The sequence below is a fragment of the Phalacrocorax aristotelis genome, chromosome 21 (genome assembly GCF_949628215.1).
Source record: "Phalacrocorax aristotelis chromosome 21, bGulAri2.1, whole genome shotgun sequence".
NCBI lineage: Eukaryota > Metazoa > Chordata > Aves > Suliformes > Phalacrocoracidae > Phalacrocorax > Phalacrocorax aristotelis.
The window spans coordinates 258,613-280,739 of NC_134296.1; the positions used below are offsets into that span (position 1 = coordinate 258,613).

The 22,127-nt window shown below is 55.0% G+C and overlaps 2 long non-coding RNA genes and 2 other non-coding genes across 4 annotated transcripts; 3 read left to right on the forward strand and 1 right to left on the reverse strand.

The window, feature by feature from the left end:
* Positions 1–6,550: 6,550 nt before the first annotated feature.
* LOC142067108 (uncharacterized) lies at positions 6,551–7,932 on the reverse strand. Its single transcript, XR_012663895.1, has 2 exons — positions 7,459–7,932; positions 6,551–6,923 (listed from the first exon to the last, which is right to left on the reverse strand). It is a non-coding gene; the product is annotated as an uncharacterized LOC142067108 (long non-coding RNA).
* Positions 7,933–9,172: 1,240 nt separating this feature from the next.
* LOC142067107 (uncharacterized) lies at positions 9,173–11,499 on the forward strand. The gene is made up of 3 exons (XR_012663894.1): positions 9,173–9,282; positions 10,345–10,540; positions 11,411–11,499. It is a non-coding gene; the product is annotated as an uncharacterized LOC142067107 (long non-coding RNA).
* LOC142067425 (small nucleolar RNA SNORD45) lies at positions 9,434–9,516 on the forward strand. The gene has a single exon (XR_012664037.1). It is a non-coding gene; the product is annotated as a small nucleolar RNA SNORD45 (small nucleolar RNA).
* LOC142067406 (small nucleolar RNA SNORD45) lies at positions 11,482–11,566 on the forward strand. The gene has a single exon (XR_012664019.1). It is a non-coding gene; the product is annotated as a small nucleolar RNA SNORD45 (small nucleolar RNA).
* Positions 11,567–22,127: the final 10,561 nt, after the last annotated feature.

Here is a 22,127-nt window from a genome sequence, read left to right on the forward strand (position 1 = left end):
AAATCGATGCATGTGTAGCCAAACCCTCATTTAGAGCAGCCTGGGGTGGCCTCATTTCTTGCGATTACCCAGAAATGGCCCCTATAGCAAACCTACCCTCAAATCATAGGAAAATTCTGAATTGCATCAACAGAATCAACCTAAGGCTGGTCCTAACCCATTGTGACGGATGTGCTCGACCCCTTGACCAGACTGGTGGTGTGTGGAATAATCGCTGGAGGTGACTTAGACGCTGAGCTTATGTTTTTAGAAAAGGTACAGCGCTGAAGAAGCTTTCAGGGTGAAATGCAGCTGACGTGCGAGGAAGCCGTTCCATGAAAGTTCCCTGGTAACCTTAGATGTCAGCAATGCCAGGAGAACTTGGCGTACTGACTCTGAGAGGAGTTGTCCGGAAGGTGGAGCGGTGTGGGGGCATCGCGGCCGGGCTCTGTGATAAACGGGAACTCCAGGTACCATGGAGCTGGTACGCTGCACATTTGCGACCCTGGGCCAACGGTCCGTCATGCTTTTGACTAAATGCTGTCCTTTTGGTGAACTTTGCTCACTATAATATCATTCTAATACCAAAACACACCTCCATCCCAAAAGTTACCCGCCTCTAAGGTGCGGCCACCCCTCACTGGGCACGCGCTTTGAATTTTTCTAGCCTACATCTTTAAAAGCAAAGCGAGGAAATTTTACGCCAGCCATAATAAAGGGATGTATGACTAGAGTCACTCAGGCTCCACCTGAAAGATAAAGAATAGTATGAAATTTGTGAAGAGAAAGAGGGTGTCAGGGAAGATACCATCGCGTACCACTCTGACTTCTGGGACCAGTCGATGGGCTGAGCTTCTCTTACCCCGCGGTGGGATGCCTTTGGGTAAGATTGGAAACCTCTACAGAGTCACTTTAAATCTCTAACGTATTAGAGTTGCTTTGCTTCATAGTAGAGTTGCTTCATATTTGTTTAGCATACTTGTAGCCCAGCAGTGTACTCATATCCTCGGTATTTATGTGCGTCTTGTAACCAGCAATCTTATCACCGGTGACCCAAAGAACCTGTGTATCTGTCGCTTTAATAAATCGCACTATTCATTGATCTAGCCGTGATGGTTCTCACTGAACGTGAGCAGGCCGGGCATCTGCCAGATTAGTTACTGACAACAAATACTCTGATGAGTGGTTGCTTCTACAACCCTTAGAAAATAAACCGTCTGAGACTAAGACTGGACCTAGCCGCACCTAGACTCCTCTCGGAGGAGGATTTTAGAAAGCAAGGGGGTCCTGTCTGAACCTTGCCACTCCTCAGACTCCTACTATTAATGCAACAGTGGTGGTTTGGTGCAGGCTGCGGAGAAGGTAAAGGCCTGAGCCGTAGCCGGGCCCACGAACTCCTCTAGTTTCAATCTGTTCTCTAAAAACCCACGAAGCAGCAGACTGCCACCGTAGGGCATCAGTGCATATGAGCTTGGAACACCCATCACGTGATTGACACATCAAGAGCAGGTGCCTTGCCTAAGGATCATTTATCATTTATCAGGAAGAAAGCTGTGGGTACAAGGAGTCTCACGCATACCTTGTCCATCGCACGCGATTTGGCTACGAGCCAACCACTTTATCCCATAAATATGACAGCCTAAGTGAGCCACCTTTGAGCTCTCCTGGTTAGGCAGCGTGGATGTGTGGTGGTGATCTCCCCTTGAGCTGGGACACCTCTCAGGGTTGCCGCTCAAGGCAGAGAGACCTTTCACCAAGGGCAGAGATTTGGAAAGCAGCTGATATCACACAAAACCTTGTAGTATGATGACTTTGATTTTGTCCTGGTAACTTTGATTGTGTGTTGAATTGATGCTAATGAAACGTTACGTAAACTTTGCATGTACAATCCCTTAGACATAAAACGTTGTCCAAGTCTGAGACTAAGGTTGGACCTAGGCCACACCTAAGCTCCATCAGGAGTTTAGCCAGCAAGGGGTTCTGCTCTGAACCTCATGACTCAATGGGAGGGTCTTCCTTGCCCTTTTGCATCCATGGTCTCTCTGTGAATCATTTTAACTCCAGTGTAACTCATGTTTCCTTTATATGTTTCTTCCATGCAGTAATTAATAGAGTGAACTTGCCATCGAACTTTGTGAAGTCGCACTTTCACAATATCTTCTTAAAACCAATTTTGCTAATACCTTTGACGGTGATTCTTTAAGTCATCTAAAAAACTCCATTCACAACGCCCATAGGTAACTCTCTTTTAATTATAAACTCAGTCTTGTATGTTACTGTAAATGTGGCTCTTGGGTTTTTTACAGCCTTTACTCATACGCAAATCCCAGCTCAAGTCCTATGGCAACCATAAGCACAATCTCCATGCTATTGCTAAATTTCTTTCCTGCAGCAACTCTGTCCCTGACTTCTGACCTTTGGACTATTGAGCTGGGGTTTGCCGGATTGTCTGTGGCATGCACGTGCCCCAGCCTTGCAGGGCTGGTGAAATAGGTACTGGCATCCTCTAGGAACTCTCTTTGCCTTTTGGCCCACATCCTTATTGACAGAGGTGGGGAACAATGGGTAAGGAACTGTATCTGGCAAAGTTTACCACAGTCCTAGAGCTGAAAGGAGAACTGAGGAGTCCTGGCTCCCAGCACCTGCTCCAACTCCCTAAATTCCCCTCCCCTCCCATAGCTCTCCCTTTGTTTCCTTCCCCTTCCCACAGCTCCCTAGACCGAGCTCATCAGAATTGTCATTGATCCATCTCTTTCGTGCCCAGCTTTCTTCACGCAGGGCTCTCAAAGACTAACCAAGTTTGGTTTTATAACCATTTCAATCATTCTCTAACTCCTGAAGTGACATCATGTATTGCCTTTCCAGGTATGGCTGGAGAGTCAATTGCAAGGGCAAAGACCCGACTTCCTGTGTCAAGGGTTGCTAAATCACTCCAGAAGCAGCAGCAGTTTCCTCCGGATCACCAATGGTGAAGAGTGAGGGTGTGTGGAGTGGAGGCTAGGGAAAACAGGTGGCTGTGGGGAATTAAAAGCAGCATATTATTAAGGTAGAAAGGGTGCTGGCTATTGTTAACTCTACGAGGACTTTGCGGTACTGCAATGCAAGTAGAGAACTTAAAGGCTGACGACTTAGGAGAGACAAAGCTTAGCAGAAGGCCATTACAGGTGGAATTTCAGCCATTTAGTTGCATAATCCGCTCTCAAGATTTTGTTTTCCTGACTAAGAGGGCTTACCAACGATGAGGGTTTCTCTCTTTTTTGTCTCTTTCTCTCTTCTCCTTCGTCTCCCCCTTGCTCCCATCCTCGTTTCCTCCCTCCCTTACCTTCTTTCCTTCTTTTGTTCTTTCTTATCTGAGTGTAGAAATTAGGAAAATTAATGAATTAGTTATAAGACCTGCATAACTGCAGTTGCCTTATAACGAGGGCTGAGTCACTGACTGAGGTGGGCAGTACAGCCGGCTGACAGAGAGAGACAGCTATGCTGAAACGTGACCTCGCTCCTTAAATTTATGTGAGCATCTGCTCCCGGCTGCTGTGAGAGAGGGCACCGAAATGTATGGACTTCTGTCCTGAATACGGCTTTTCTTACCATCCTTTGAGGCACCAGACCAAACGCAGTCTACGGAAGATGCAGACAGCATCTCTGTGAGGAAGTAATGGATTGGAAAGCCAGTTAGGAGAGGGAAATGCTTTGCCATTTAGGTCACAAGTCCTTTTTCTAAGCGAAGGCTGAATCCAGGAACAGTACACGAATGGAAGGTGGCAATACCGAAACCGTGTTTGCTTCTGTGCTGGTTCTGGCTGAGAAGGGGTTAATTCTCTTCACTGCGGTGCCTGTGGTGGTCGGGGACCTTTCCAGCTTCCCGCGCTCTGCCGCGTCGGCGGGAGGCTGGGCGGGGCGGGGCCACGCCCGGGGCAGCTGACCCCGACTGGCCAATGGCATGTTCATTCCATACCATGTGACACCATGACCAGTATATTAAGGGGGGGGGGGCAGCTGCGGCTCGGGGAGGCGCGGCGTCGGGTCGGCGGGCAGCGAGCGGCGAGCGGCTGCGTCGCCTGTGGTTTGTTTCGGTGGTTCGTCCCCCCACCCCCCCGGGTTTCGCGCCTCTCGTTGTTTTCCTTTCCATTGCTTTGTTGTTGTTGTTGGTTTTATTTCAATTATTAAACTGTTCTTATCTCAACCCACGAGCGTTACCCTTCTGATTCTCTCCCCCATCCCACCGGTGGGGGAGTGAGCGAGCGACTGCGTGGGGCTGAGTTGCCGGCTAAACCACGACAGCAAGTGTAGAAAGATCTGGTTAAAATATTGTAAAAAATGATCAGCGAACATTCTTGCAATTCTTCTGTTTGGATTTACAAGGGGCCTGCTCAGACTCAAAGGATGATCATATCTCGTGAGGATGTTGGCAAACAGAAGGCTTAATGAAATGTATCAAGCACGCATGGGGCTGCTGTGGCGCCCTGTGCTCTCACGGAAGAGGATTTTTGTGCGCTTCTCAACACAGTTACAAAGACGTGGAGAAAACCATTTTCCTTCCAAATGTTTTTATTCCATACACGATAGAACACTACTTCTGCACTCCCCGGCCATTCTCTTACTTCATCCCTTCTCACTGACAAACTTGGTGTTTTCTAAACATTTCTGAATTCCAAAGAGGTTGGTTGTGCTCTTTCCCCACTCACTCCCTTTCGCTCAAATCTTTGGCTTTTGGTGGGAGAAGAGGCAAACACCTTCCCTGTAAAATTGATGTGATCGAAAAAGGGAACATAAGTCAGACTTTTTTTTTCCTTTTTTTTTTTTTTTTTGTCTGCGAAGGCATTCAGCATGCAACAAGGAATTGGATTTTAGGTGTTTCTGTATTGTTTATGACGATACAGATTTGTCCCACTGTTCTAACACTGGGGTTTGGGTGGATATCAAATAAACAAATCTCAGGGAAATTTAAAAAAGCAATTCTGTCTCCTCAGGACCACCTTGTCACAGCACACGGTGACCTACAGGGCCACCGCTTGCTAAAACAAATATGCTAACGCTGTGGTTGTGTGGCCTTGAGAAACCTGCATCTTTTTAAAAAATTGAAAGCCACTAGATACTGGCTTCTAGACCTTTCAGAAACATTCTCCTAGATTACAACACGGATAGGTGTTCTTTCTCGCCGAAGGTGCCTGGATTACTACTTGCAGATCACCGATATTTTGCACACGCCCATGAGTCAGTACGGACAGAAAGTAGTTTGTGTTCTCACATGGCTCAGCATAACAGGGCTTCTTCTCTGTGGCTTAACCGTCTTAATCACCTGGGTCCAGCAGACAGAAATTTTCATTCGGGGCGTTTATCTCTGCGCCTCAAAGAAACCTGTAGCATTGATGACGCAGATACTTGTCTTCTTGCACCTTAGGGAAGGCTGCTTCTTTACGGATGAATGTAAAGTACAGCTCCTGAGAAATACAGGTACGTGATTTTATTATAGTGAGAGGAAAGAAACGTGATCATTCCGTTCTATACATGTTTCCGTTTTAACTGACCCCATGTGAAAGAACCTGTAGGAAGCTGCCTTATCTTCCTCTATAAAGACGCTGTTCTGAACTTGGGTATTACCCCAAAAGCCCAAATACAATCAGGGGCAAGAAACGAGAACCTCACAACACAAGGTTTTTTTGCGGTAAAATTAGCTGAGCAAAATGCTATTTCTGATGGGCACTGCTGCGTTCTGGTAAAAAGCTGTTTATAAGCAGCGAGGTGCAGTTGCTTTTCTTCACTTTGCTCGCCGCATCATTTAAATTTTATCTCAGGTAAGTTGTGCAGTGTCTGTCGTACGTTACAGCTGTACTGCGGTTCTCGCTGTGCTACAGCCCCCGGCAGCTGAACAGCCCTTCCAGCGCAGCAACGCCAAGGCCTGCGCTGCGGTTGCCTGCGCCCGCGTCGGTCTTAAGGATTTAGATACTACCCAGCAGTAACAGAATGTCGGCCCCAAGCGCGTGGCCTCTTTCACGGCCACGCTTCCTAAGCAAGTGACGGTTCAGTGAGGATGATTCAAGTGAAACTGTGTAGCCTTTCCTTAAGAATGACTTAAAGCATCCTGTTTATTTCAAATCCAGTACATTTAAACCCATCAGCGTATACACACTTAACCAGATTTGCGGCAAGAACAGCTGAGAAGGAGGGATTTTTGTGAGATTTTGTTTTTTACCTTGGACAGGCCCTTCTTTCAGTGCTGGCAGGGTGCGCTTTCCCGGACTTCTTGGGGAAGTCGCTCAGCGCTGGTGAGGCTGCGCCTGGAGCGCAGCGTCCAGTGCTGTGATCCCCGTGTCCAGGACACGGACATACTGGAGACGGTCCAAGGGTGGGCCACGGCGATGATGAAGGGTCTGGAGCGTGAGGCTGAGAGAGCGGGGACTGTTCAGCCTGTTGAAGGCTCAGGGGGATCTCATCAACGTGCATGAACAGGAACTCCTGGTATGGAAGCAGAGGGAGCCACGCACTCTGCAGTGGTGCCCACCGACAGGCCAAGAGGCAATGGGCACAAATGAAAACACACGAAATCCCACCCGAACACAAGAAAACATACTTTCTGGTTTGTTTTGGGTTTTTTATTCTTTACTCTGAGGGTGGGTCAAACACTGGCACAGGCTGCCCAGAGAGGTTGTGGAGTCTCCATCCTTGGAGACAGTCAAAACCCAACTGGACATGGGCCTGGGACGTGGGCTCTGGGTGGCCCTGCTTGAGCAGGGGGCATGCACTGGGTGACCTCCAGAAGTCCCTTCCCAACTGAACCCTCTGTGAAATTATGTACAGCTACACACCAAAACGCCCCTGCTTCACTACAGACCCCGTCACCCACCCTCCGAATATAGTGCTGGACGGTACAAATCCTGTCACCAGGTGTGACGTCTACATGGCTCAGAGAGTGCTTCATGGCTGTAAACCGCCGTCTTATTTACCTGCGGGAAGATTAATACTGTGACATGCTGGACAAGTATTTGCTGTATTGAAAAAGACACCAAAGCTCCCCAACATGCCCCCAACCCCTTCCCCAGACCCAAAATCCAGGCCCAGAAAAGAGCATTGTTTTCCATTGCTCGGTGCCAGCCAGCGTTACGCATATTTGTTCATTCAGAGTCTCAGAAAGGCATTCCCGCCCGGCACGGATGGCATCTGCCAGAGCCCAGCGTTGGTAACTAACGTTACCCCGAAAGGCGGGTTCGTCCGCCTGGCGTGCAGAACACCAAACTCCACAGAGAGCGGAGTCGTTTTATTTGATGAATTTTTGTGCAAAGATGGGTGCTAGGTGGTAACCCACAAAGCTGCACCCCACCCCGAGGAACTGCAAGGCATTTGTACAGTTAAATGTGTCAGTCACAGCTAATATTCACACGCCTCAACTAATAATTGGTTCATTGCTTTCTCGCCTCGATGTAAAGGTACAGCTCGCTTTTAATTCACCGCGCGTGCTCAGGGAGTAAGGGGCTTGCTTACTAGAGACAGGGGGCGGTTGCCGGCGTATGGGCCTGATTTTTACTGCTATATCGAGGGTAGCTCCCGTACAGGGCACTTTGCTTTAGTTCTTGTCAGCATCCCAATCAGTTGTTCTCCTTGACTATACACTTTATCGCCCCGTTCTCAGCGGCTTCTGCGCCGGGACGTTTGCTTCCATCAGTGTCTCAGCTCTCCTCAAGGCTAGAGTCGTAGAACAAGGGCTTCCCTGTCTCTCAGTTCCCGACTCCGGCCGCCAAAGTCTGTGTGCCGGGCTCACGGAGTTCACTCTTAGGGCTTACGGAAAATTCCCCAAATTCCGTCTTCTTCAGGATACCGCTAACGGCGCAGTCGAAGTAAGAGCGTTACTTAGGAAGGAAAGGGCTCATTTCCGAGGGCAGCGCCGTCGCCCCCCTTCCCTGGGCTGAGCCCCTCCCCAGAGCCGCGGCGCCCGCTGCGGCGCGCCCGCTTCCGGGCGGGGTCCTTCCGCGCAGCGGGCCGCCGAGTCCCGCCCGCCGGGTCCCGCCCGAGCGCGCCGGCGCGGGTCAGGCGAACGCCACCGGCAGCCCTAGCGGGGCCCTGCCGGGCGCTCCGCCCTTCCGGCGCGGGCGGCGGCCGAGGTCGGTGCTGCGCGCGGCGCGGCGCGGCGCGGCGGGGAGGGGCCCGGCCCGGCCCGGCCGGAGCGGCGGCGCCGGAGCCCTGGGGCGGCGCGGGGGCTCCGGCGCGGGGGCTCCGGCTCGGCCGCTCCGCGCCCTGCGCTGCGCTGCGCTGCGGTGGGCCCGGGTCGGGCAGTGCGGCCGAGCCCGCCTGGGTCGGGCCGGGCGCCGGGGGACCCCTGGTCAGCGGCGAGCTGGGGTTCGCCTCGGGCTCATCGGGGGTTTTCCTTCGCTCCGTCGGGAGGGCTCGGGCAGGCCGGGAAGGAGGGCGGGAACGTGCCCGCGGTCCGGGCAGGCGGAGGAAGATCCGTCTCCGAGCAGGCACGTGCTGCTGCGGCGTTGCCCGAAATGCTCCCGGGCTGGAAACCCGCCGAGCTGGCCCTGACCCACCCGGCTGGCATCTGCTCGAGGGCAGGAAGGCTCTGCAGAGGGACCTGGACAGGCTGGATCGACGGGCCGAGGCCAACTGGACGAGGTTTAACAAGGGCAAGTGCCCGGTCCTGCCCTTGGGTCACACCAACCCCAGGCAAGGCTCCAGGCTTGGGGCAGAGCGGCTGGAACGTGCCCGGCGGAGAAGGCCCTTGAGGTGCTGGAGCGTGTCCAGAGAAGGGCAACGGAGCTGGGGAAGGGTCTGGAGAGCAAGCGTGCTGGGGAGTGGCTGAGGGAGCTGGGGGGGCTTAGCCTGGAGAAGAGGAGGCTGAGGAAGAGAGACCTTATCGCTCTGTGCAGCTGCCCAAAAGGGGGCTGTAGTGAGGGGGGGGTAGCCCTCTTTCCCAGGTTACAAGCAATAGGACGAGAGGAAATGGCCTCAAGTTGTGCCAGGGGAGGTTTCGATTGGATAATAGGAGAAACGTCTTTACCGCAAGAGCGGTCAGGCATTGGAAGAGGCTGCCCAGAGAGGTGGGGGAGTCGCCATCCCTGGGGTATTTAAAAGACCTGTAGATGCGGTGCTTGGGGACGTGGTTTAAGTGGTGGCCTTGGCAGTGCTCGGTTAACGGTTGGACTTGATGATCTTAAAGCTCCTTTTGAACCTGAACTTATGTTTTATTGGTGCTTTTTAAAGGTCATGCCATGAAAGGGCGCACTAAGAAAACCTGATGCCCTGAGCACGTTACTTCTGGAGAAACGCTTGGCCTCTGCAGCTTTGTGTGGGACACTGAAAGGCAGTTGTGTGAGTATGAGCTAACTTCAGCACAGCTGTGCTTTTTTTAGGTGTGACAACCCTTATTCCCATGTTGAGTGTTAGGGTGTGGGTGCGAGCTCCCCAGCTGCTCCTCTCTTGCCCTGCCATCCCCCGTGACGTACAAAGGTTAGTTCCCCATGGTCCGTGGTGGGTCTTGGCATGTATTATCTGAGTATAAACCTGAAGACGGTCAGTTTAGCTCTAGAATTACTCTGAGACCTGGGAACAAAGTACTTGTTGCTTCTCTGTCTGCAAGGAGGCTGCAGCTGTATTTCCACGTGTCTCCCTTGAAGGCCACTGTCCTGAATGTGGGCGCAGCACTGCCCTGTTGTTCTTTGGGTTGATGAACACGGCAACTAGCAGCATCAGGCGGAGGCAGAGGTTACCAGACGTAGCCCCCAGTAATTGCATTGCAGTTCCAGGAGGCAGAAAGCGTCAATAACTGCTTATGTCTGGAGGGGGGAAAAGCTGGCAGTCGTGTTTAGTGCCCGCAAGGCAGCTGGAGGCACTATTGCTTACGATTGTTGTTGCCGTGCGGAAAAGACGTGGCTTAAAGTGCTGCATCGAGAAAGTAATGCTTACGGGTAGCAGAGGTAAACAATAGAAGAAGGGGAGATAGATATACGCGCGTATGAGAATTGCCTTCCTAGTGCAGCTGCTGGTGGTGGCAGCTTTGGCCCTTGCCGGTAAGTTTCGTTAAATGTTAGAGTTGTTACTTTTGAGACTCGTGGGGATTTGAGCGTTTGTCTGGGCGCTAAGGTAATAGCCGCTGATCTAGAGTGAATTGGTGCCTTACTACTTGCACATGTTTACCTTGGCATTGAGCTTGGTACTTTTAGAGCAGAAAATAGAGGGGAGGAGGGAAGTGTAGTAGCGTAGGCGTGTGTACTGCAGGTCGTGTCCGTGCGTGGTTCGCACATCCCGAGTGGTTGATGGGTTGGGAAGCATGTGATGCCCTGCAGGCTTTGTAAGGGTTAACTAAGGCATTTTCCTTGCTCTGGTTTGATGCTGCGCTTATCTGATGAAGGACTAAAATAATGCCCCGCTTAGGGACGCAGTCTGTTGGAGTCTTTGAGGGCAGGCAGTGTTTCCTGGGGCAGACAGCAGTGGATCTCGTGGGATGGCTGCACCGAATGGAGATGGACGAAGTTCTGGCATTCCTCAAACCCTGACAGCGCGAATGTGGTGGAATAAGTGCCGGCGCAGGTCCTGATCCTCGTCTTCTGTCGACCCTCAGCACGTCCAGGTAAAGGTAACAGGGTAGTTGTTGAGACAGCGCCTTTGAGTCAGTGATTGTGATGATTGCGGGCTTAGGAACCAGGTGCTGTTGGATACCAACGGCAAAAACTATTTTGGTGTGTTACCGAGGAAAAAAAACATAATGCAACGGGCAAAGGTTTACGGTTCCTCTTCTCAAGAAGTTGTCGAATTTGGGAACGTCGTGCTTTTTCAGTTGCTTGACTGGTGATGTTGTCTGTATTCTTCACGAATTTTGCACAGTCTTCTCTAAATATGTCCTAGCTGCAGGCTTTACTGGAATTTGTAGGTAGTCACGTTTGGAGTTTACGAATGCTTCTTGGTGTATGTTGAGGTGAAAGATGCGTACGGCCAGAGGATGAGTAAAGGTTTGGATTTTATAGGTACTGGTACGGACAGAAATAATATTAGTGAGTATTAAAGTAATTGTGTAATGACGACATGACCTGTACGTTCACGTAATACCTATAGTTTTTGTGTGTAGTGTGTTTACACTTCAGTACTACACAAAAGAAAGGTTGTAGTCGGGTCTTATGTTCCTCACGTCTGCTTTTTTTTTTTTTGCCTCCGTATCACTCACAAATTATACCAGTCTGAGCACTGTATTTATTTGGTGGGTACTTTCCCGCTGAGAAGCAGCACTTAGTCTCAATCTTATTGTTCACCACAGCTATCTCCAGGGTAGCTGAAATTTCTCAGCATCTGTTCTGCCTGTTATATTTCTTCTCGAGTAAACTGTGGTGAAAAACAGTACCCGAAAGGCTCCAGTGCTTCCAGACAAGTGCTTGGTTGCTCGCGTAATGTGTTTCTAGTCCCATCTCAAGTAATGCCTTAACGGTGTTATCTTATTTATTTGTAGCGTCCCATTTTGGGAAGAAAGTGTGTTGGATTTCAAACCCTTGGGCAGGACAGGAGGAGGTGGCCTTCTCGGGTCAGTGATGAGTGTTGGCATGTATTATCTGATGTAAAGGTGATGTCTGTCACCACTTTAGCTCTAGAATTACTCTGAGACCTGGGAAACTCCAGTTTCCTTAGACTGTGACCGTGGCGCTTTTTCAACCTGGAATCAAATGCCTGTCACGTTCTAAGGCAGCGTAAGGAGAAGGGGGCGCAATTTGAGCTTCCTTCCGTTTACGCGCTAGGGAGGTATAGTTGTTAGTTTAATACTTGGATGTTACTAGGAGGTGCTCTCACGTTAACTGATCGCAGCTCTGGGTACTCAAAGCTGAACAGTGTTGGCAAATGCTGATGTAGAGGTTTGGTGGTAAATGTAACCCGCCTGTCTTAATGAGCATGCATATTCTTAATTCACAAACACGGTTTAGTCCCACCTACGCATCCAGAATGTTTGAAGGGTCATGTCACATCTTCCTTTGATCACAGTCAACAGTCACGTGTTCAGACTTGTTTTTTGAGGGGGGAAAAAAAAGGTAGATAATATATTTGTGTGTTGGGCTTGTAGGTTCCATTTTGCATTTTTGTAAGACTTGAATTTTAGCTGGCGACTGTAAGATTCCAGCTGACTGTAGGGACGGAAAGTTAAAGTTGTTAGCGTTTTTCAGGGTTGGCCCGAGAATATTCCTTCATTTCAGCTGTTTCTTCTATTATGCTCTTTATAATAAATTCTCAACTACTGTTTTTACAGGTGACATGAGCTAGGAGAAAAAACATAAAGCCAGCTGGGGCCCAAGACCAGCACTGTTGTGTTCATAAGACATTGTGTCCCAGGAGCGAACTGGCTCACGTCAGTGCTACCTCAGAAATCTTTGTATTCGCTACTCAGACCTCGATTTTTCCTCACTGTGCAGTTTGCGTCTATTCGTAGAATGTCCTGAGCTGGAAGAGACCCACAAGGACCGTCAAGTCCAGCTCCCATCCCTGCACAGGACAAGCCCAAATTCACACCGTGCCTCTGAGGGCGTTGTTCAAGTGCTGCTTGAATATCGCCAGGCTTGGTGCCGTGGCGGCCTCCCTGGGGAGCCTGTTCCGGGGCTCCACCACCCTCTGGGGGAAGAACCAGTTCTTCTCCTTAACTATACACTTTATTGCCCAGTTCTCTGCGGCTTCTGAGGTGGGATGTTTGCTTTGATCAGTCTCTTAGCTCTCCTCAAGGAAATAGTGGTAAAACAAGTGCTTCTCTATCTCTCAGTTCCCGACTCTGGCCATCAAATTCTGTTTTGCCAAGCTCACGTAGTTCGTTCTTGTGGCTCAGCAGAGAATTCCAAAACGACCATTTTCTTCAGGATATCACTACATTGATGTTACGGAGTTTTGTTCCTGATTTCGGTGACACTGCGGCAGCCGGGCAGATGGCAGGCCCGGGTTGCGGGTCGAGCAACAAGCCTTGGGCCAGCTCTTCGGGGCTCCCAGGCTTCGGAGCTCCTCCCTCACTGTCCCGGTAGTGGGGCCGCAGGAGCGGAGGGAACAATTTGGCCTAGCACCTTCCCGGCACCCAGGCTGTTGCCAAGTTTCTGTCGAACGGGTGTCGAGAGCCTGTGTGACTGGCCTGTCGGAAACCCCGTTCCTCAGCCCGTGCGCGTCCCCGTTCTAGATCTCGCTGCTCTCTGTTGGGGGTCCTTCTGTGTCACATTGGTTACTGTCGACGGGGAAGTTTTGAGCGTTTCGCCCCTCGTTATTCTGTTCTGCCCTTGCCAATTTGAGCTCCCTGACCCGTGTTCCCTTCTGACGGACCACCGCCTCTGGGCTTCCCAGAAAGGCTGTCTGGTTCCGCAGCCCTTGGGGTGCTGCCATCGTGGGCTCCACCATCTAACGCTAAGGCTAGGCTCTTCGCTCCCACAGGCGCTGCCTTTTGCAACCCTTTGTTTCTCCGTCCTGCAGTTGCTGTCATGGACATGGCATCCTGGGGTATAGCGCCTTCTCCATCAAGGATGTCCCAGTCAGCCACGTTCTCTGTTGACTCGGAAAGCCCATCTGGAGCATTCCAGGGACAGGAACCGCTCCCACAGGAGCCCCCTTCCAGAGCTGGATGAGGGAAGCCCGTCCCTACCCAGAGGATCACGCCCAATGCCGCCCTGACCCGTGAGTGTGAGAGCTGCCCAGCCTGCCGCAAGCCCCTCAGGCACCCTTTGCTGCCAGGGCCCTCCTGTCATCAACGGCACTGGCAGCTCTGCTGCCTGGACGGCCCGCTGCGCTGGCGGGTCCATGGGCCCAGGCAAGCCTGGGGCTGCCCAGGGGGAAGTGGGCGCCTTGTGCTCCCCTGCTAAAGCGGCTGGCATGGCTGTGTAGCTGGAGCCCTGCACTGCCCCAGCACGGCTTGGCCCTGCACCGGCGTGGGGCTCCCAGCGGGCAGTGAGGTGGGACTTGGCGGGGCCGTGCTCCATACAGCCTGTGACCCCGTGCTGCCAGGCTGGGAGCCTGGTACGGGCCGTGCTGCCCAGAGCCCTCAGCGCAGCCTGTGCCCCTCTGCTCCTGGGCCCTCCAGGCCACTGCAAGACAAGGAAGGAGGACGCTCACACTGCCATTTCAAATGAGGGAAGCGGAGGCAGAACCAGCAGGGGCAAGAAAACAAACAGTCCTTGCTAACCAGATGTACCGCTGGGCGCCTGACAGCACATTCCGGTCTACTGGCCCTTTTTCTTCTTGGCCCACAAAAGGGTTCCGAGAGGAGAACCGCTGCTGGAAGCGGCTGTCTCGTGGGGCAAGAGCAAAGCCCCCTTTCCAGCACCCTTTCTGGTTTCCCGGGGGTGCCCAGGAGAGATGGAACCCTGCCCGGCAGGCCAGGCCAGGCAGCCGCCTGGCACGGGAGCGTGGCAGGGTTCAGCGCGCCCACAGGCACGGGCTCCCAGCGCCTGGGACGGCAGCAGCCGCTCTGCCCCTCCCGGCTCAGCCCTGGGGAGCCCCAGTGTGACGTCAGAGCCACCACTGTGAGCTCAGAGCTGGCCACCCGCACAGCCCTGTGGCGCGTGGGGCAGGAGCCCACAGATGTGTGTGGCTGTTGCCCGGGCAGGTGCGCTCCTGCTGAGAGGCGGCAGGCACGTGGCTGCTACTGGAGCTGGTTTTGCCTGGGCAGGCCACGCTTGCTGGGGCTGAGGGGGAAGAGCTGAGCGGGGACCCTGCCTTGGCCCAGAGATGGCGAGGAGAAAGGCCCCCCAGGGAAGACACCAAGGGGCCTCCAAAGGCTCCGTTGGGATTAATGCCAGACAAGAGCTGGCAGGGGAGGCAGCGGGGCCGAGCTGCTGCCAGGCCAGCGGGTACGAAGTGGGCTGCTCCTGCCTGGGGCGTCAGGTTCGGGCGGAGTAGCAGGGCCGTGGCCCAATGTAGTCAGTGGCGTCAGAAGCCAGTGTGCAGCAGGGGCCTTTGGGGAGGGGGTAGCCTTGTGCTGCAGGGGTCAGAGCCCACCCTGATTTGCAGGGAGATTTTGCTGCACATCAGGCCAGCCCCTGGGACCTGACACTGCCCCCCCCTTGGGATGCTGAGGCGGGGTCCTGCCTGGCTGTGGTGGGGCAGCTGTGCGGGGAGGAGAGGGGTCGGGAGAACGCCAGTGACCAGGGAGGAGGGGTGTGGCCCATGGTGGGGGACGGCCCACGGTGGGGGACAGCAGCCTGTGCCCTCTCCCCAGACGGCCACCGAGAGCTGTCTGCGAAGGGGCAGTTGGTGCCAGGGAGCAGGGAGTGACGGGCTCAGAATAGGGCTGTCCTGCCGGGTGGGCTGGGGCAGCCCGTCCTCTGACAAGGGCCTCTGCTCAGGCTGCTCCTGCCCGCCTCGGCTCCCGTGGCGTAGCGATGGTGGGCAACCAGCATTTGTCTTTTTCCTCCCACAGGAACCCGTGCGTGGAGGTGGAGCTGGTGACGGTCCCTTCCACCTCGGCTCCCTGCTCTGCCACGCAAGGGCCTGCCAAGTGGCGCAACAAGGCCACAGGAATTGCAAGTAAGCTCAGCACTGCTGCTTGCTGTGAAGTCCCCTGGGGTGAACTTGGAGAGCTGCGCTGTGCCAGAGCTCTGGCCAAATGTCACGAGAGGCAGGAGAAGTGCAGGCTGCCCCAGGGAGGGAGGGAGTGCGTAGGACTGGGTGCCCGCCTTCCTGCAGGGAGCTCAAACACGTGTGGCTGGGCATCCTAGAGAAGAGACCTCAAGAGACAGGCCTAACTTTTCTCTGGCTTTTTTGCCCAGGGGCGGTCCTCAGCCTGGCTTGGCATCCGGCAGGTGCCCTTGTCTCCCTGTGGAGACATCTGCTGAGCACACGCATCTTTGCCAGGTACGTACTACCTGTTTCTGCTGTGGTGGGGGACGGGGGGAGAAGGGGGATGTCCCTTCCCCCAAGCAAGGGGGAGAGCAGAGGGTGTTCCCCACCCAGCAGCCCGGGGCTCCCGCTCGTGCGCCAAAGTTTGTGCGGTGCCCGTTCTCGGGGAGAGCCAAGAGCAAAGCCCCTTGGCAGCCCCACTCCCAGGCGTTTGCCGGAGCCCCAGAACCCTCCCGGAGATGTAGTAGGACAAACCGCCGTGTAGCCAGAAGCTCAGGAGCACAGCCAAGCCTCCGCAGGGCAAGGGTCTTCCCCAGCTCTGGCAAGAGACCACACAGGTCTGGAAGGAAAGCCAGACAAGGCCCCTGCGCTTCCCAGCTGTGCGGAGAAACACCCCTAAGAGCAATCTGTGTGACTGCAAGTGAGAACAGGCCTGCTCTCTCAGCCAAGAGAGAGCAAGGTCCACACCAGAAGAACTACTGAAAAGCAGTCCTCATTTGCTCAACCCCTCTACTTCCCTGCATGATTTTCATTCCCTTTCGGAAGGTGCTCCTGGAGCCCTTCGTTTGGGGAAGATCTGCCGGCAGCGTTGAATGGTGTGGAAAGGCGTGCAAAGCAATGGCTTTAGGGCCTGAGGAGGGAAATCCACGGGTGAGGGGGTTTGCCCAAGACTTGCAGTACTGACACCCAAAGGACTCTCTTCTAGGCAAAAGATGGGCCCGCAGAGCAAGAGGTTCCTGAAAGTCTTCTTCCTGTGGCTCCCAGTGGCTCTGGGTGAGTTTTCATGAGCAAACACAGCCTGGCTGTGCTGGATGCCAGCTTTCCTTTTGGGCCAGTATGTGTGAAACGCCCGTGGTGCGGGTGCGTCCTGAGGAGGTCCTTGACTGGCACTGGCGTTTGGACTACCAGTAAGACTGGTAGCCTCCCAGCCGTGCTGCTGCTCTGGCCACTGGGCCAAATGGCTTGCTTAGTCTGCAAGTCTGCGAGAGAAGGGCGTAGCTCTTTCCAAGCCTGAGCTGGGGATTCCCAGACGGGAGGGGCCGTGCAGGGGGACCCATGGAGAGGTACCTCTCCTAGCCCATGCAGCCCAGCCTCGGTGCTCACCGAAGCAGTGAGGGGAAATGGGGAGTAGCTCTGGGGCACCGAGCACACCTGAAGGCCACAGCTACGCAGTCCCCTCAAGCCTGGGCTGATGGCTCCCGGTCAGAGGCGCGTCCTCTCTCTGCACCCCACGTTCCCCACCTCCTCAGCTCACCTGCTGCCCAGCCCCAGGGCACCAGGCAGGCGACAACGCAGCTGCAGGGGGATGGCTAGCAACTCCGCTAAAATAACCGTCTCTCGGTGATGTGAATTGCAGCTGGTGCTTACTGCGCGACCTCGCTGCCGGTGTGGACAACGCAGGCAAAGGGACTGATAGAGGTCAGTGACTCGTTGCTGGCAGTGGCTGGAGGAATCACAGGCTGTGCTGCTGCCACGCAGGCTGACCCAAAGAAGCGGCAGCTTGTGCCTTCCTAGGGAAGCCTCTCCTGGGAAGCCGCGGCAACTCTGGTAGCAGATGCTCTAATGGAGCATTTTTCCCTCCCAGGAGCTGACACGTGTGTCGTCGGCAAACCTGAAGATGCTGTGGTAAGAGAGGTTTCCTGAGCTGGAACTGGTTCTGTGCAGAAGCGTCAGCCGACCTCGTGCTACCTGCACTCACTTTCCTAACAGCCAGGGCTCCCGTACTTCCCTCCTGCCTTTGCCTTTTGCTCAGCCTGGTGTGGAACGGAAGCACTGGCAAAGCAGGGAAAGCACACGTGTCTCTCTCTCCTCTTGCTGAGCTCAGACGCTCCCCAGAGGCAATGGGCCGCTCTCTGACCAGATCGGCTTTCCTGTCGTGCAGGAACTTGCCCGTTTTGGCGGCGGAGGAAACCCAAAAGACACGCTTTCTGCTGGAGGAGGTGGCTCGGCTGAGGGCACAGATCCGCAGTTTGAAGGTGATCCTGCATTTTGGGGAGGGAGGCTTGGCTGGGCAGAACCCCTGAGAACATTTTCTTCAGGGTTCTTGGTGGGGTCAGACTGCTGACTGCAGCAACCCAGCCTTTGCCCCAGCAGCTTGCTGGGTGAGCTTCTGCACTGCACAGGCCCCTCTCCAGCCCCAGTGTAACAAGGCCACTTCAGGCAGCAGAGGACTCCTGAGAGCCTTTCCTAGGTGCGCCGGTGCCTCTGGCTCCTCTGAGCAGGCTCCTGAGGCGGTGGTGGCACCCAGGCACACGTACAGTGCCAGCCATGGCTTACAGGGCCTGAGCCTCTCTCCCACCTGACTTGGAGAGCACAGAGGGTGTGGACGGTGGTGTGGGGACCCACATCAGCACACCTTGGGGTCATGGCCATGGCCATGGCCACAGATAATCTTCCTAGTCCTCACGGCTCACGCCAGCAGCAGAGAGTCTTGCAGCTCTGTGGACAAGGCTTGCCTTGCCTTGCCTTCCTGACACTGACCCTTTGCCTCTGCGGGCGCTAGGAGCCACGCTGCACTGCCTGCTGATGTGGTCCTTTTCTGTGTTGATTTCTGGCGTTCCCAGGAAGCTCAGGAAGTGAACCAGGCAGCGTCCAAGAAGGCTTTGGGTGCCTACGTCGAGATGTCTGACTGGGCCCTGGAAAGCTCTGGTATGGACACAAGCAGCCCAGTCCTTGCCCTGCGCTTGCCCGTAGCACTCCCCAAAGGAGCCCGTGCTCCAGCCGCTGCTCTCCAAAATGGGGCAGCTTAAATCCTTCACGGGGTCCAAGAGCAAGGCTGTGGCAGAGTGGGTCGCTCAGACTCCCTCCCAGTCAAGCCCTCGGCCTCCACACAGGTGCCCCTGGCGCTGCCCCCGCACGTCTTCCTGTGCTGATGGAGGGGCTCTGCTCCTCTCCGCTGCATTTGCAAAGGGAATGGCTGGGCCGTCCTTTGCTGCTCATGCTCCAAGCCCTCAGCTTTGGTCTGCTGTCATGCTCGTGGGCGCCTGCAGGCTCCCAGAGCCCTCAGACCTTCTCCTCGTGGTGCTGTGAGAGAAGCACTCACCAGAGATGGGGCTGCCGTCATTGCTCTGTGCAGCTGGGCACCCCCCCGCCCCCAGCGTGGTGATGAGGACAGGACTGACAGATGTGGAGCTGGACAGCGGCGTCACAAATACTGCCTGAGCACCAGCTCCCTTCTAGTCTGCGGCCTCTAGCAGTCATCTGCTCTCCCTTCCTTACAGGTGCCACCATTGACAGGCAGAGAACTTCCGAGACCTACGACTGCCAAGAGAATTGGGGCTGCAGGGTTTTATGGTTCTTCCGCGCTGCCAAGCCTCCTGAGACTATTTTGCAGGTATCGTAGCAGAAATCTTCAGGGAAGGTGTCCTTCCTTCCTGAGAAGTTGGGGACTGACCTCAGGGGCTCTCCCCTCAGGCCAGTGGTACTGGTCAAGCCCACCGTGCTGCTCAGGTTCCGGACACCAAAGCTCTCACACAGGGCTGGGCTTGCTAGAGATCCGTGGTTCCCCTGGCGAGGTGAACAGAGGTGAACTGCTGCATCTTGCCCACAGTCCTCTGCCACAGCTGGGTGAAAGCCTTCCTCCCTGGCGACCCTGGTTCCACACTCACCCCTAACTGTGCCTTTTTGTGGGCGGAAGGTGGCGGGTGCCCTGCAGAGCCGCTGGGCAGGGACGTGTTTCTGCGCGGGCCTGACTAGGATGCTTTCGTAACCACTCTTCTCCTCTGCTCCCTAATACTGAGACCCCCTTTGTCAGGCAGGGCAGGGGGCCTCCTACTTCTGTCCAGTTCCTCACAGGCGCCTCATTTTCAAGCTGAAATAGGCCCCACAGACATGCTGGCGCCTATGCTTCGAGCTACATGGGCAGTGGTGTTGGCCCCAGTGCTCTCTCACACTTCATTGCTGTCGCGTTCTGGTTGCAGGCGGATGTTTCCCCAGGAAACTGCTGGCCTTTCCAAGGGCATCAGGGCCAGGTGGTCATCAGGTTGCCAGCACGAGTCCATCTGACTGCCGTCACTGTGCAGCACATCTCCAAAGACGTGTCTCCATCTGGGACCGTCCTCAGCGCCCCCAGAGACGTCGTTGTCTTTGTAAGTCTCTGCTGGGCGCTTCTGGCGGGCATCTGGCCCTGGGGCAAAGCCAGGACAGGGCCCTGCTTGCTTTTGTGCATCTTCTGGGGTTTGTGTCCTGATCTCTCGCGAGCACTGCAGTGCCCTCGCGGGATGCTTCAGGGGCTCGAGAGGTTTCATCCCTCTTAAGGTTTGTTCTGGCCAAGCACCTCTGGGTTCTTGACCAAATCTCAAAGCGGAGACTGAGCTCCACCATACCCGGTGCTAGGCTGCTGCTCGAGCCCCAGGAGAGGGTGGGTGGATAACAGGGCTGAGCCAGCGCGTACCTTGCCTCTCTGTCGGGATGAGTCTGAGCGGCTCTCCTTGTGCTTTGCCCCTGAGGGAGTGGATGCGGACGGAGAAGAGGAAACTCTCCTTGGGACGTTCACGTACAACGTGGCAAAAGAGGCTATTCAGACCTTCCCTCTGAAGGTACGCTCCACGCACGGGGACGAGATGCCAGGGAGCACAGCAGGTTTGCCTGCAAGTCCATGGAGGAAGGGCACGCATGCTTTCTTTTCTCCCTGGGCAGAGGGGCCCGGGCCGCCGTCATGAGAGAGAGACCTGCGGGCTTGGGAGGGCTGAGTAGCACGCGGTGGTGGTAGCAAGAGGGTAGCAAGGGCAGGGTCAGGCCCGTAGGAGCATGAGTCCCGAGAGATCCCTGGCTGCGCCCGGTGCCTTCAGCAGAGGCAGCTGCACGTGCGCCCACTCCACGCAAGCAGCGTCTTTGTGCCGTGGAGAAACAGGGCGGCCTGGTGGCGAGAGGCGTCGGGCAGCACCGTCGCTCCATGCTGCGGCCTGCTGGCAGGCTGGACAGTGTCCTCTCCTCCCACCATAGCACGCCCCTTCTCCCGCGGCGCTCTCACACCTGCCAGGGGGAGAGCAGGCACAGCAGGCAGCGGGAGCTCGGCGGGGTTGCACACCAGGTGCCCCACGCGCGGGAGCGCCTCCCCGGCCTCCCTGTCAGCACAGAGCAAGCAGCAGCGGGAAGGGGCAGAGGGAAGGGAGACCGAGCCCCAGCCGGGCCGGCATGCAAAGACGGGGTGATTGCACTGCCGCTCTTAACACCCCCGTTTCCTTTTCCCACTCTTCTTCACAGAACGCGCCGCTTCCCAGAGCCTTTCCGTCTATCAAACTTCTTGTGAAGAGCAACTGGGGAAACCCAGCGTACACCTGCATTTATCGAGTGCAGGTTCATGGGAAGATGGCGCAACCGGAAAGCCCCAGGTGAAACCAGAGAGAAAAAAAAAGTCAAACATGAGAAAGAAGAAGAAGGGGAGGAAGAACAAATAAATCTAAAAGATGTGGCAATTGAGATGGCTGTAGAACTGTAGAAGATTTGTCTCCAAAGTGGGGTGCTCAAGACGTTCCACACTGCGGGAGGGGAATTCGGGAGCGTGTGGATAATGTTACAACTTCTATGCCATTTTTTTCTTAAAAACGAGGAAGATAGGAAGCATTCCCAAGACTGAATCTAGAGAGGGGAGGCCCAGCCTGTCAGCGCTCCTCCCGCCGCCCCTGGAGGCTCCGCAAGTGGCCCCAGCCCAGGGCAGGCCGAAGGGCCCGGCTTCAGTTCACAAGAGGGCGACTGGCCCCGCGCGCCGGCCCGCGCGGGCTCTGCAGGAGCTCCCCCAGGCGCCCGCCCACCCTCTTCCCGGCTTCTCAGCCAATGGCGCCCGCCAGGCGGGGACAGGCAGGGCCCCCCGCCAACCACCGCAGCGCCCCTTCTCTGGCTCCGCCCCGCTGCGGCCGCGTGCCGACGGACGAGCACGTTGCTACGGGCGCGCCCGGAGCGCCAGCCAGGGCCCCGGGTTCGAGTCCCGCCGCTGGGTTCGAGGCCCGGCGAGAGGTCAAGGAATGAGGCGCTTGCTGGCGTGAATGCCTCACGTACCAGCCAAAGGGCTGCCCGCGCAGGAGGGGAAAGGTTGTTTAATTGGAAATTGTAGTTATAATTTGGTTTTAAGTACCGGTGCTTGTAATAGTTGTTTTGGTCAGTTATTAAGAGAAGAAGAACTTTGCCAAGGATGTTTTCTTGTTGGGGGGGTCCGAGTCCCCTGCCTGGTTTGGAAAGGGCTTCGAGTCCCCGAAGTTGACCAAGCGGGTTAGAGTCCCACTGAATGGGGTTTGAGTCCCCAGTTTGGCTACTTGTCTTGACTGGTCTCTGAATTTTGGCGTGGTTATCAGAATATGGATTTATTTTTGCATGTTCGGATCAGATAGTTGTTTTGGAAGTCACATTTAATATGGGTGGGGAATCGTCTAAAGGCAAGG